Here is a 14,406-nt window from a genome sequence, read left to right as displayed (position 1 = left end):
GCTATCGCACTTCTTTGGATAGGTTGCCGTTTACTGAGATTTGTGTTGTTGTGTTAGAGTTAAAATCTTTGACTATATTCATTAAGTTGTTTTGAATACCTTTGCTTCGCATTATTTGTAGTACATCATTTAGCCTTACTCTATCAAGAGCTTCAGTAAGATCTATGAAACACATAAAGGCCGGTTTAGCATACTCGATGGATTTCTCCACTATCTGATGAATGTGGCATCTACTGTTGATCTATTTTTGCGGACACCTTGCTGTTCCTCTGATATGCCACAGTGGACAGTCTCCCATGATTCTGGTAAACAATTTCATCGTTGGATTCAACAAGGTTATTCCCCTATAATCTTCTGTAACTTTCTTATCCCTTTCTTATTATCATTATTATACCTTTCTTCCAATCTCGAGGTATCTTCTGTTCTTTGATAATTCTGTTGAAAAGTTTTGTTAGTTCCATCAGCAGTGCTTCCCCTCCGTATTAAATCAATTCATTGGGAAAATTGTCGGGTCATGGAGCTTTTCTCGTTTTCAATTTGGCTATAGCATCTTTCAACATTTGTTGGCTTATCATTTCATCTTTGTATTCTTGATTACAAGAAGAATCCTCGGGTAACTTCCTCTGATTGACCCTCACTAGTGCACAGCTTCTTTTGTGTCCCTTACATATCGTGTTCCATATCTACAGTAAATTTTCTCCAATATTCATTTTTAAGTTTTCTTATGTTAGTGTTTGTTCTGTTTCTTATCTCTCAGTATCGATTGAATTATGTTTCGTTATTTCTATAACGGAGATAAGCCTGCCTTTTCTCTGTTGCCAATGATCTCACCTTAGGATGTCCAGTGTTTATTGGATGATTTAGATGTTGTGTTCACTTCTCTATATCCCAGAGCCTCCTCTGCTGATTTACCGCTGTTTTGTCTTGACCTTTTCCCAAGCCTTTCGACGTCGTCTGATACCTCAACTGGGTTGTCCCTGATTTTTTCGGAAAGTCTCTTCTCATATAGATCTTTTCTTGTTTCATCCGTTATTGATTCAATGTTCAGATCCTATTTCTTCTGATGTCAAACTTCGGACGTCTGAAAGTTGTGTTGGATTTATGACCCTATTTGATAAAACATAATCTATGGTTGAACATTGTCCTCTCGTGCATCCCGTGAGACACCGAACGGTGAGCACTGAAGAAGATGTAGTCGTAGCACAAAACATCATTGAAGGAGAAGTAAAGCAATTTATAGTCGTTCGCAGCAGCAGTGGTTGTGTCCTCCCACTTTATGGAAAATGAAAACCTCAGCAAATCTCTGTCTCCCGAATAGGTGTAGTGATTGGTTTATGTATTACATTTGTGGAGCCTAGGTACTAATGTAATAATAATTTCACGTAATGGTGCAAATAGTCCATCAAGATTGGGTTACATCGATAAACCAGAATCATCTGAAGTAGAATTGGCAAAATAAAGCCGCAAATGCTGCGAAAATTTGCGTCTTGTACGAGCCAGCCTTGGCGGCCACATGGCCGAAATCACATTCGAACATTGATATCATAGAACTTTCCATCCAATACAGCCCGTTTCATTGAAATTGAAATATATATATTCAGTTTGTGACACTCTGTGCGCGGTTTGTACACTGCATGTGACCGCCTTAATAAGACAGACATGTGTTATATGACTTCTGTGCGGAAGATAACGCATATGGAATTAATTGCGCTGTACGACATCAACTGTAAAACATTAGATTAAACCAAGAGACTCAAAATTATTATAATTACGATATAAATAATTTAGAACCAAGAAATATCAATTATTAGTGAATCCAAACAATATATTTCTTTGTTTTATTATGATTCAAACTTGTGTAACTCTATAAAAAACACCCTATATTTTGAAGTGAACTTTTTTCATTGGTGACTGTAATATTTTATGAATATTATATAACTTATACGTTCTTCAATGAAAGAAATAAATTGGAGCTATTATAATTATATTCTTCATCTTTGTCAGAAAAGCAACATTATTATTATTATTAACTCCATTGACCGATACTAATGCACATATGGTACCAGAACGCAGGGCCAGCGTTCGGGGTGAAACAGTGGCCGCCTTTACATATCTCTAAAAAAAATTTAGTCTTGATTCTCAAAAACAACATGAGGTTGATGCCAAATGTTATCAGCGGAACACATGTTTTTAATTCCATTTAGTTTTCGATGCTTCGCATGCCCTACCGCCCTTTCTATCTTGTATTATGATATGTAATTTTTCATCGATCGTACGTTGTGTATTGTGAAAGTGAATATCAGATATATTACTCACGCATTGTTCATAAGCGTCATAGAAATCCAGGAATAAATCAAGATACCTACAGCGTAAGTAGCTGTTTTATTTAATTAAAGAACCTCAAAAAAAACCCGACATTATATTATATATTAAAATATAGAATAATATAATGATAAAATGTTCTCCATTCACTAGAATTTAACTTTTTTTAAGCACAATTACTAGATTCTTCATCGGAAGTAGAAAGTTCTGTATTTTCATCGGAGCAGGTGATGTTTTTGATGGAGGGGTATGTAGGGTATGTTGTTATTGTTACTTTTTCAGCAGGGGCGCCGAAAAATTCTTTGTTTCAGGCGCCGAAATTGCTCGCGCCGTCCCTGAGAACAAGATAAGCTTTAATTCATGCATTCTTATTCGGCATGAAAAAACTATGAAATGAATTAGTCCCGAATTTCTTACACTGTTCATAAAAAAATTAATTTCAAAACTTCAATCCTTTTATAATTTCAGTTTGAGGCATAATTATAGTTTTCTTTCTGCTGAAAGAATGACATTTATGATTTGATGGAGCTAGAGAAAAAACATCATACAGAAAATATGTTTTTCAAGTTATAATAATTGTTATAACTTGAAGTTGGTTGGGAAAAGGTCAAAATAACTGAAACCACTATGGATCTGTTGCCGACGTTTCTACTTTTATAAAGTCATCCTCAGGGCACTACAATAGGGATTGTGATTATCGTACAAGATTGATGATAGAACAAACAATAAAATAAATGGCAAAAATAACAATAGAGTCAAAAATACATGAACTGTAAATAGGTCAATTTTCACAAAAATTTTATATGAACAAAATTATTATAGAACAAATTATGTAGAGAACAACAGAGTAAAATTTTATTTTCGAAATACAGAAGTTGTTGGAAAACAACAAAACTATAAAAAAAGAGGTATACAAAAGATAATAAAAATAAAAAATACAAAAACAATACTAATAAAAAAACAGATACCCGATTTCTACCTAACTCCTACTCTCACCTAATCAGTAAATAAAAAGCATCACAATAACCACATATCAGGCACGCCTATGGTTCCTACACCTATCTTATCAGTTAATACGTAAAAGAAATCAGAAAGGGGGAAAACAATTCTTTCAATCTCCATTGGATAACTTCATTCAGGTGCTCTTCTCCGGTCCATGCGTGGCAACTAAAGCCTTGCATTTGGAATTGGCATCTGACATGAGCACTACTGTTTTTTTGGCGTGTTTAAAACTATTTGTTTCGCGACGAGGAAAGTGCGCTAATCTTTACTCTGATCAGGGTACCAACTTTGAACTTTGAACCACTATTATTCGATATCGCCTATAGGCCACTGAAAGGATGACATTTATGATTTGATGGAGCTAGAGAAAAAAAAATATTATCTGTATGATGTTTTGTGACCTCACTGATTACTATAACTTGAAGTTGGTTGGGAAAAGGTCAAAATAAGCGGAACCACTATGAATCTGTTGCCGACGTTTCGACTTTTATAAAGTCATCCTCAGGGCACTACAATAGAGATTGTGATTATCGTACAAGATTGATGATAGAACAAACAATGAAATAAATGGCAAAAATTACAATAGAGTCAAAAATACATGAACTGTAAATAGGTCAATTTTCACAAAAATATTATATGAACAAAATTATTATAGAACAAATTATGTAGAGAACAACAGAGTAAAATTTTATTTTCAAAATACAGAAATTGTTGGAAAACAACAAAACTATAGAAAAAGAGGTATACAAAAGATAATAAACATAATAAATACAAAAACAATACTAATAAAAAAACGGAAACCCAATTTCTACCTAACTCCTACTCACACCTTATCATTAAATTAAAAACATCACAATAACCACATATCAGGCACGCAAAGTTTCGGGTTGATTAACTTCACCTTTTTTGAGCGCTCTTTAATTTGTTGATCCACCATATCTGTTAATTGGTATGGTTGTAGCCTTGTTTTTTTTTAAGCCACGCCTTTAGCGTTTCTTTGTGGGGAAGGAGTATGTTTCAAATTCATAAAACTGAAATTGGATTTATTTTGAAATTGCGTGATTTATATGTATATGTGAATTTCACCCTATTGGCAGAGAGGACGGAAAAACAGAATCGCACTCCATGTGTTTATTACTGAAAGAAGTTGCCAGATAAGCTATCAGTTGAATCTGTCAGTTCAATTCACGCAATCGTTGATAACACATCCCGCTTTGATTCATTATAATGCAGTTTATTTTAATATTTTTTTAATTTTGAATCTTTGATATTCCTGCTGATTAATGAGATTTGGAGATCTCAACGCTACAGCTTGCAGCTTGGAGGGCACTCTTCCACATTATACAGGACGTCCCAAGATGCTTCTTTCGGCCGATTTATTAATCCTGCCTTAATTGATTATTCAATATCTCCTATAGGTCACGCAAAGGAAAAAATTTTAAATTAACCATCTTGGCGATGTCCACTTTTTCTCCCCGGTGGCTATCGAAGGAGGGTACGCCAATAATATGTTTTTATATATACCCTCAATTTCGCACAAATGCTTTCTAGACAATCAATGTTTCCTTCGCCTGTTGCACAGGACGCTCGGTATAATTTGAGACTAGATTTCCAGTGGTGAGGTAGGAAAGGTATCTTCATAATTGTAGTCATCTCTCATTCTGACATAATTGGGTAGTGTACATATGGATTTTACGATATTTTCTGCAAAATAGGTTCAGGGCCTATGTAAAATACTCAATTTATTGCACATTATGCCAAAAGTACATCCGACATATCGGTGTGCTAGTGTCGAACGGTTAATGAAGGTTTTTTAGCAGAAGTTAGTGCGGCAACGCATACTCAACGCTTAGCAAGCGCCCACCGTGTGAACACTATGCTAAAATTTAGCGTGCGTTCAACACGCGTTGAATGTTTGTCATGTGAACATACGATAAGGGCAGATCCACATCACAAACGCTTAAAGCGTGTTGAACGTACAATAGATATTTGTATACTGTTCACATGGTGCGCGCTTCCAGGCGTTGAAGGCGCGTGCCTCGAACGCCCGTATTCTGTTTGAGTTCTACTTTTGTCAAAGATGAAAGTTGAAACAGTTTCAATATTTATATTATACCGACGACAGTAACGACGAGACAGAAGACAGATATATTAGGTCCACCCAATTTTTCATACAGGCTGATTGAAAGCTAGTACATAATTTTGTATCCTGTTGAGGCAATTCGAACCCAAATTTTTCAACTATTGTAGAATATCTATCAAGTCATTTGATGAGTTACTGTCCCTTACAAACGATAAACTCGTAGCAGATACATAGGCTGTACGATATTGTATTTCACCTGAAGAAAATCACATAATTACGCTAAGGTTAGTTTTTTATTAATGAACACACTTATTCATCAATCAATACATGAATTTAAATAGTAGTAACTGATATTTATTGTTGAACAAAAGGCCACCGACCTAGGGTCCTTCAGCCTTTTAATTTACATTTTTTTTATACTTAAATATAATACATTTTATAACATATAATATTATTTAATTGGTATTCAAAATTTTTAAAAGTGTTTGTGTAGGGTGTTTTCTTGTTGACTTATTTATTCTATCGTCATGGTATTGTTCAATTATATTCTGATGTTCAATGAGTTTAGAATGAAACTTCTTGTCGAGTCTCTTAATTCTTTCATTTATCTGTTCAATTCCTGTCTTTTCATATAAAAGTTGGTTAGGGGGATTATGTAGAATATTATTTGGATGTCGCATTCTTGTTATTTTTCTCAGGGCTGCTGTTTCTGCTACTTGTAGATTTTTCATTGCTCTGGATTTGCAGTTTGCATACAGTGGGTGAGCATATTCAATCAAGGGCCTGCAAATTGCTTTATATATTTTTGCTGAGGTTTGTATGTTGATTCCTTGTGACCTATATGTTAATTTGGCAAAATATGTGGCTCTGGAAATAGTCTTTTTCTTTATCATCTTTGTGTGAGCATTAAAGTTGTATCTGTTGTCAATTTGAACTCCTAAATATTTTATAGTTGGTGACGGTTTTATATTGATTCCATTGATATTTATAGATGGTGAATTTGGGCTGATTAAGTGATCAAAGATGATAAACTGAGACTTATTTGGATTTGGTTTCAATCTCCACTTGTGGAACCATGTTGTGATTGTATTTACTTGTTCTTGTAGGTTTTGTATACAGCCTTGTATTGTTTTTTCATGTACTATCAATGTTGTGTCGTCAGCAAATTGTAGCAGATATTGATTTTTAGATGGATTGGTGTACATATCATAACAATAGAAATTATACAGTGATGACGAAAGTGGAGATCCTTGAGGTGTGCCTTGATATGGACTAAAGTGGTTGGAAACAGTATTATTTATTCTAACAGTTAGTTTTCTGTTTTCTAGGAAATGCTGACATATCTTTATTAGGTAGTAAGGGCATTTTGTTTCATTCAACTTATATAAAAGTCCTCTGTGCCACACACTGTCAAAGGCTTTCTGGATGTCCAAGCATAAGGCAGCAGATCTTGATTTTCCTAAGGTTGAGTTTTGTACATTAGATATGAAAATTGAGAGAGGATGGTTTGTTGAATTATTTTCCTTGAATCCAAACTGAAAATTTGGTATATGTTTGTTTATATGTACATCTAGCACCTTCTTTATTAATTTTTCATAAAATTTCCCTAGTACTGGAAGCAGGGTGATAGGTCTGTAGTTTTCAACTTTTCGGTTATCTGTATTTGGTTTATGTATATTTATTATAGTACCTGTTTTCCAAATTTTAGGGAATATGCTGTTATTCAAACAATACTCATAAATTTCCCTCAGTTTCTTATGTGTACTCTCTTTCAGTGCTTTGACAATGGACCATGGGATGTTGTCGACTCCTGGTGTTGTATTTTTAGATTTATGAAGGATTTGGTAGTAATCTTCTTCATTAATTTCAATTGACTCACTATTGATGTTACTAGCCTTGTTAAAATAACTCTCATACCATTTATTTACCCTGTCGAAATGATTTTTATCAAAGTTGACATCTTCATTCAGTTTAAAGGTGTTCTGATAATGATTTGCAAATAATTCACATTTTTCCTCATCTGACTGATATTCTTTCACATTATCTTCCAGTGTGGGAATTTCATAAGTCTGTTTATATCTAGACAGTTTGTTGACTTCTTGGAAAAATATTTTACCTTTGTAATCATTGATCTTATTACAAATTGTTATCCAGTTATGTTCTTTATACTGTTGTATCATTTTGTGAATATTTTTGCTGTAATTATTCAGGTCTTTTTTGAAACTAGGGTCTCCGCTTATACGATATTCTCTGTACATTTTTCTTTTATATTTGATCATTTTAATGATATATGGAGGAAGTTCGTGTATGAATGGATGTCTTGAAATCATGGGTGTGTGTTTTTTTACACTATCGGATAAGGCATTGTTGAATCTTTCTATATATTCTTCATTTAAAAGTACATTTTCGTTCACTTCAATGAATGTTTCTACTTCCTTGTTTACTTTTTCTATTTTGCATTTGCTGTAATTAGGTATAATCTTTTTCAGTTCTTCTTTTGGTTCCATAATCAGGTCAACCTCAACAACCATTACCAGATGGTCTGAGCCCAAATCGGGGGTTAATTCAATTTGCTTAATATTCTGTTTTATATTGTTAGTATAAAATATTAAGTCAGGAGTACTATCTTCATTCTCATTCATCAAAAATGTTGGTGGTGTTTCAGCTTTGATGAACTGTTTGCTTTTCAAAAAGTTGTTGATTTGTTGTTTCTTGGCTTTGTTCACGTTGAAGTCTCCTATTATAATAGCATATTTGCAGAGGGACAAACAATAAAATAAATGGCAAAAATAACAATAGAGTCAAAAATACATGAACTGTAAATAGGTCAATTTTCACAATAAATGGCAAAAATTACAATAGAGTCAAAAATACATGAACTGTAAATAGGTCAATTTTCACAAAAATATTATATGAACAAAATTATTATAGAACAAATTATGTAGAGAACAACAGAGTAAAATTTTATTTTCAAAATACAGAAATTGTTGGAAAACAACAAAACTATAGAAAAAGAGGTATACAAAAGATAATAAACATAATAAATACAAAAACAATACTAATAAAAAAACGGAAACCCAATTTCTACTCCTACTCACACCTAATCATTAAATTAAAAACATCACAATAACCACATATCAGGCAGGCAAAGTTTCGGGTTGATTAACTTCACCTTTTTTGAGCGCTCTTTAATTTGTTGATCCACCATATCTGTTAATTGGTATGGTTGTAGCCTTGTTTTTTTTTAAGACACGCCTTTAGCGTTTCTTTGTGGGGAGGGAGTATGTTTCAAATCCATAAAACTGAAATTGGATTTATTTTGAAATTGCGTGATTTATATGTATATGTGAATTTCACCCTATTGGCAGAGAGGACGGAAAAACAGAATCGCACTCCATGTGTTTATTACTGAAAGAAGTTGCCAGATAAGCTATCAGTTGAATCTGTCAGTTCAATTCACGCAATCGTTGATGACACATCCCGCTTTGATTCATTATAATGCAGTTTATTTTAATATTTTTTTAATTTTGAATCTTTGATATTCCTGCTGATTAATGAGATTTGGAGATCTCAACGCTACAGCTTGCAGCTTGGAGGGCACTCTTCCACATTATACAGGACGTCCCAAGATGCTTCTTTTGGCCGATTTATTAATCCTGCCTTAATTGATTATTCAATATCTCCTATAGGTCACGCAAAGGAAAAAATTTTAAATTAACCATCTTGGCGATATACGTCCACTTTTTCTCCCCGGTGGCTATCGAAGGAGGGTACGCCAATAATATGTTTTTATATATACCCTCAATTTCGCACAATTGCTTTCTAGACAATCAATGTTTCCTTCGCCTGTTGCACAGGACGCTCGGTATAATTTGAGACTAGATTTCCAGTGGTGAGGTAAGAAAGGTATCTTCATAATTGTAGTCATCTCTCATTCTGACATAATTGGGTAGTGTACATATGGATTTTACGATATTTTCTGCAAAATAGGTTCAGGGCCTATGTAAAATACTCAATTTATTGCACATTATGCCAAAAGTACATCCGACATATCGGCGTGCTAGTGTCGAACGGTTAATGAAGGTTTTTTAGCAGAAGTTAGTGCGGCAACGCATACTCAACGCTTAGCAAGCGCCCACCGTGTGAACACTATGCTAAAATTTAGCGTGCGTTCAACGCGCGTTGAATGTTTGTCATGTGAACATACGATAAGGGCAGATCCACATCACAAACGCTTAAAGCGTGTTGAACGTACAATAGATATTTGTATACTGTTCACATGGTGCGCGCTTCCAGGCGTTGAAGGCGCGTGCCTCGAACGCCCGTATTCTGTTTGAGTTCTACTTTTGTCAAAGATGAAAGTTGAAACAGTTTCAATATTTATATTATACCGACGACAGTAACGACGAGACAGAAGACAGATATATTAGGTCCACCCAATTTTTCATACAGGCTGATTGAAAGCTAGTACATAATTTTGTATCCTGTTGAGGCAATTCGAACCCAAATTTTTCAACTATTGTAGAATATCTATCAAGTCATTTGATGAGTTACTGTCCCTTACAAACGATAAACTCGTAGCAGATACATAGGCTGTACGATATTGTATTTCACCTGAAGAAAATCACATAATTACGCTAAGGTTAGTTTTTTATTAATGAACACACTTATTCATCAATCAATACATGAATTTAAATAGTAGTAACTGATATTTATTGTTGAACAAAAGGCCACCGACCTAGGGTCCTTCAGCCTTTTAATTTACATTTTTTTTATACTTAAATATAATACATTTTATAACATATAATATTATTTAATTGGTATTCAAAATTTTTAAAAGTGTTTGTGTAGGGTGTTTTCTTGTTGACTTATTTATTCTATCGTCATGGTATTGTTCAATTATATTCTGATGTTCAATGAGTTTAGAATGAAACTTCTTGTTGAGTCTCTTAATTCTTTCATTTATCTGTTCAATTCCTGTCTTTTCATATAAAAGTTGGTTAGGGGGATTATGTAGAATATTATTTGGATGTCGCATTCTTGTTATTTTTCTCAGGGCTGCTGTTTCTGCTACTTGTAGATTTTTCATTGCTCTGGATTTGCAGTTTGCATACAGTGGGTGAGCATATTCAATCAAGGGCCTGCAAATTGCTTTATATATTTTTGCTGAGGTTTGTATGTTGATTCCTTGTGACCTATATGTTAATTTGGCAAAATATGTGGCTCTGGAAATAGTCTTTTTCTTTATCATCTTTGTGTGAGCATTAAAGTTGTATCTGTTGTCAATTTGAACTCCTAAATATTTTATAGTTGGTGACGGTTTTATATTGATTCCATTGATATTTATAGATGGTGAATTTGGGCTGATTAAGTGATCAAAGATGATAAACTGAGACTTATTTGGATTTGGTTTCAATCTCCACTTGTGGAACCATGTTGTGATTGTATTTACTTGTTCTTGTAGGTTTTGTATACAGCCTTGTATTGTTTTTTCATGTACTATCAATGTTGTGTCGTCAGCAAATTGTAGCAGATATTGATTTTTAGATGGATTGGTGTACATATCATAACAATAGAAATTATACAGTGATGACGAAAGTGGAGATCCTTGAGGTGTGCCTTGATATGGACTAAAGTGGTTGGAAACAGTATTATTTATTCTAACAGTTAGTTTTCTGTTTTCTAGGAAATGCTGACATATCTTTATTAGGTAGTAAGGGCATTTTGTTTCATTCAACTTATATAAAAGTCCTCTGTGCCACACACTGTCAAAGGCTTTCTGGATGTCCAAGCATAAGGCAGCAGATCTTGATTTTCCTAAGGTTGAGTTTTGTACATTAGATATGAAAATTGAGAGAGGATGGTTTGTTGAATTATTTTCCTTGAATCCAAACTGAAAATTTGGTATATGTTTGTTTATATGTACATCTAGCACCTTCTTTATTAATTTTTCATAAAATTTCCCTAGTACTGGAAGCAGGGTGATAGGTCTGTAGTTTTCAACTTTTCGGTTATCTGTATTTGGTTTATGTATATTTATTATAGTACCTGTTTTCCAAATTTTAGGGAATATGCTGTTATTCAAACAATACTCATAAATTTCCCTCAGTTTCTTATGTGTACTCTCTTTCAGTGCTTTGACAATGGACCATGGGATGTTGTCGACTCCTGGTGTTGTATTTTTAGATTTATGAAGGATTTGGTAGTAATCTTCTTCATTAATTTCAATTGACTCACTATTGATGTTACTAGCCTTGTTAAAATAACTCTCATACCATTTATTTACCCTGTCGAAATGATTTTTATCAAAGTTGACATCTTCATTCAGTTTAAAGGTGTTCTGATAATGATTTGCAAATAATTCACATTTTTCCTCATCTGACTGATATTCTTTCACATTATCTTCCAGTGTGGGAATTTCATAAGTCTGTTTATATCTAGACAGTTTGTTGACTTCTTGGAAAAATATTTTACCTTTGTAATCATTGATCTTATTACAAATTGTTATCCAGTTATGTTCTTTATACTGTTGTATCATTTTGTGAATATTTTTGCTGTAATTATTCAGGTCTTTTTTGAAACTAGGGTCTCCGCTTATACGATATTCTCTGTACATTTTTCTTTTATATTTGATCATTTTAATGATATATGGAGGAAGTTCGTGTATGAATGGATGTCTTGAAATCATGGGTGTGTGTTTTTTTACACTATCGGATAAGGCATTGTTGAATCTTTCTATATATTCTTCATTTAAAAGTACATTTTCGTTCACTTCAATGAATGTTTCTACTTCCTTGTTTACTTTTTCTATTTTGCATTTGCTGTAATTAGGTATAATCTTTTTCAGTTCTTCTTTTGGTTCCATAATCAGGTCAACCTCAACAACCATTGCCAGATGGTCTGAGCCCAAATCGGGGGTTAATTCAATTTGCTTAATATTCTGTTTTATATTGTTAGTATAAAATATTAAGTCAGGAGTACTATCTTCATTCTCATTCATCAAAAATGTTGGTGGTGTTTCAGCTTTGATGAACTGTTTGCTTTTCAAAAAGTTGTTGATTTGTTGTTTCTTGGCTTTGTTCACGTTGAAGTCTCCTATTATAATAGCATATTTGCAGAGGGACAAACAATAAAATAAATGGCAAAAATAACAATAGAGTCAAAAATACATGAACTGTAAATAGGTCAATTTTCACAATAAATGGCAAAAATTACAATAGAGTCAAAAATACATGAACTGTAAATAGGTCAATTTTCACAAAAATATTATATGAACAAAATTATTATAGAACAAATTATGTAGAGAACAACAGAGTAAAATTTTATTTTCAAAATACAGAAATTGTTGGAAAACAACAAAACTATAGAAAAAGAGGTATACAAAAGATAATAAACATAATAAATACAAAAACAATACTAATAAAAAAACGGAAACCCAATTTCTACTCCTACTCACACCTAATCATTAAATTAAAAACATCACAATAACCACATATCAGGCAGGCAAAGTTTCGGGTTGATTAACTTCACCTTTTTTGAGCGCTCTTTAATTTGTTGATCCACCATATCTGTTAATTGGTATGGTTGTAGCCTTGTTTTTTTTTAAGACACGCCTTTAGCGTTTCTTTGTGGGGAGGGAGTATGTTTCAAATCCATAAAACTGAAATTGGATTTATTTTGAAATTGCGTGATTTATATGTATATGTGAATTTCACCCTATTGGCAGAGAGGACGGAAAAACAGAATCGCACTCCATGTGTTTATTACTGAAAGAAGTTGCCAGATAAGCTATCAGTTGAATCTGTCAGTTCAATTCACGCAATCGTTGATGACACATCCCGCTTTGATTCATTATAATGCAGTTTATTTTAATATTTTTTTAATTTTGAATCTTTGATATTCCTGCTGATTAATGAGATTTGGAGATCTCAACGCTACAGCTTGCAGCTTGGAGGGCACTCTTCCACATTATACAGGACGTCCCAAGATGCTTCTTTTGGCCGATTTATTAATCCTGCCTTAATTGATTATTCAATATCTCCTATAGGTCACGCAAAGGAAAAAATTTTAAATTAACCATCTTGGCGATATACGTCCACTTTTTCTCCCCGGTGGCTATCGAAGGAGGGTACGCCAATAATATGTTTTTATATATACCCTCAATTTCGCACAATTGCTTTCTAGACAATCAATGTTTCCTTCGCCTGTTGCACAGGACGCTCGGTATAATTTGAGACTAGATTTCCAGTGGTGAGGTAAGAAAGGTATCTTCATAATTGTAGTCATCTCTCATTCTGACATAATTGGGTAGTGTACATATGGATTTTACGATATTTTCTGCAAAATAGGTTCAGGGCCTATGTAAAATACTCAATTTATTGCACATTATGCCAAAAGTACATCCGACATATCGGCGTGCTAGTGTCGAACGGTTAATGAAGGTTTTTTAGCAGAAGTTAGTGCGGCAACGCATACTCAACGCTTAGCAAGCGCCCACCGTGTGAACACTATGCTAAAATTTAGCGTGCGTTCAACGCGCGTTGAATGTTTGTCATGTGAACATACGATAAGGGCAGATCCACATCACAAACGCTTAAAGCGTGTTGAACGTACAATAGATATTTGTATACTGTTCACATGGTGCGCGCTTCCAGGCGTTGAAGGCGCGTGCCTCGAACGCCCGTATTCTGTTTGAGTTCTACTTTTGTCAAAGATGAAAGTTGAAACAGTTTCAATATTTATATTATACCGACGACAGTAACGACGAGACAGAAGACAGATATATTAGGTCCACCCAATTTTTCATACAGGCTGATTGAAAGCTAGTACATAATTTTGTATCCTGTTGAGGCAATTCGAACCCAAATTTTTCAACTATTGTAGAATATCTATCAAGTCATTTGATGAGTTACTGTCCCTTACAAACGATAAACTCGTAGCAGATACATAGGCTGTACGATATTGTATTTCACCTGAAGAAAATCACATAATTACGCTAA

The 14,406-nt window shown here is 33.8% G+C and overlaps 1 protein-coding gene across 4 annotated transcripts in view; it reads left to right on the top strand.

Moving 5' to 3' along the window:
* Window positions 1-14,406, top strand: part of LOC123677938 (short transient receptor potential channel 4-like) — a 39,655-nt gene that overhangs the window by 13,942 nt on the left and 11,307 nt on the right. The gene's annotated exons all lie outside the window — the stretch shown is intronic.

The sequence above is a fragment of the Harmonia axyridis genome, chromosome 4, assembly GCF_914767665.1.
Source record: "Harmonia axyridis chromosome 4, icHarAxyr1.1, whole genome shotgun sequence".
NCBI lineage: Eukaryota > Metazoa > Arthropoda > Insecta > Coleoptera > Coccinellidae > Harmonia > Harmonia axyridis.
Note: the sequence above shows the minus strand (reverse complement) of the source record. Positions and strands in the feature narration are given on the sequence as shown.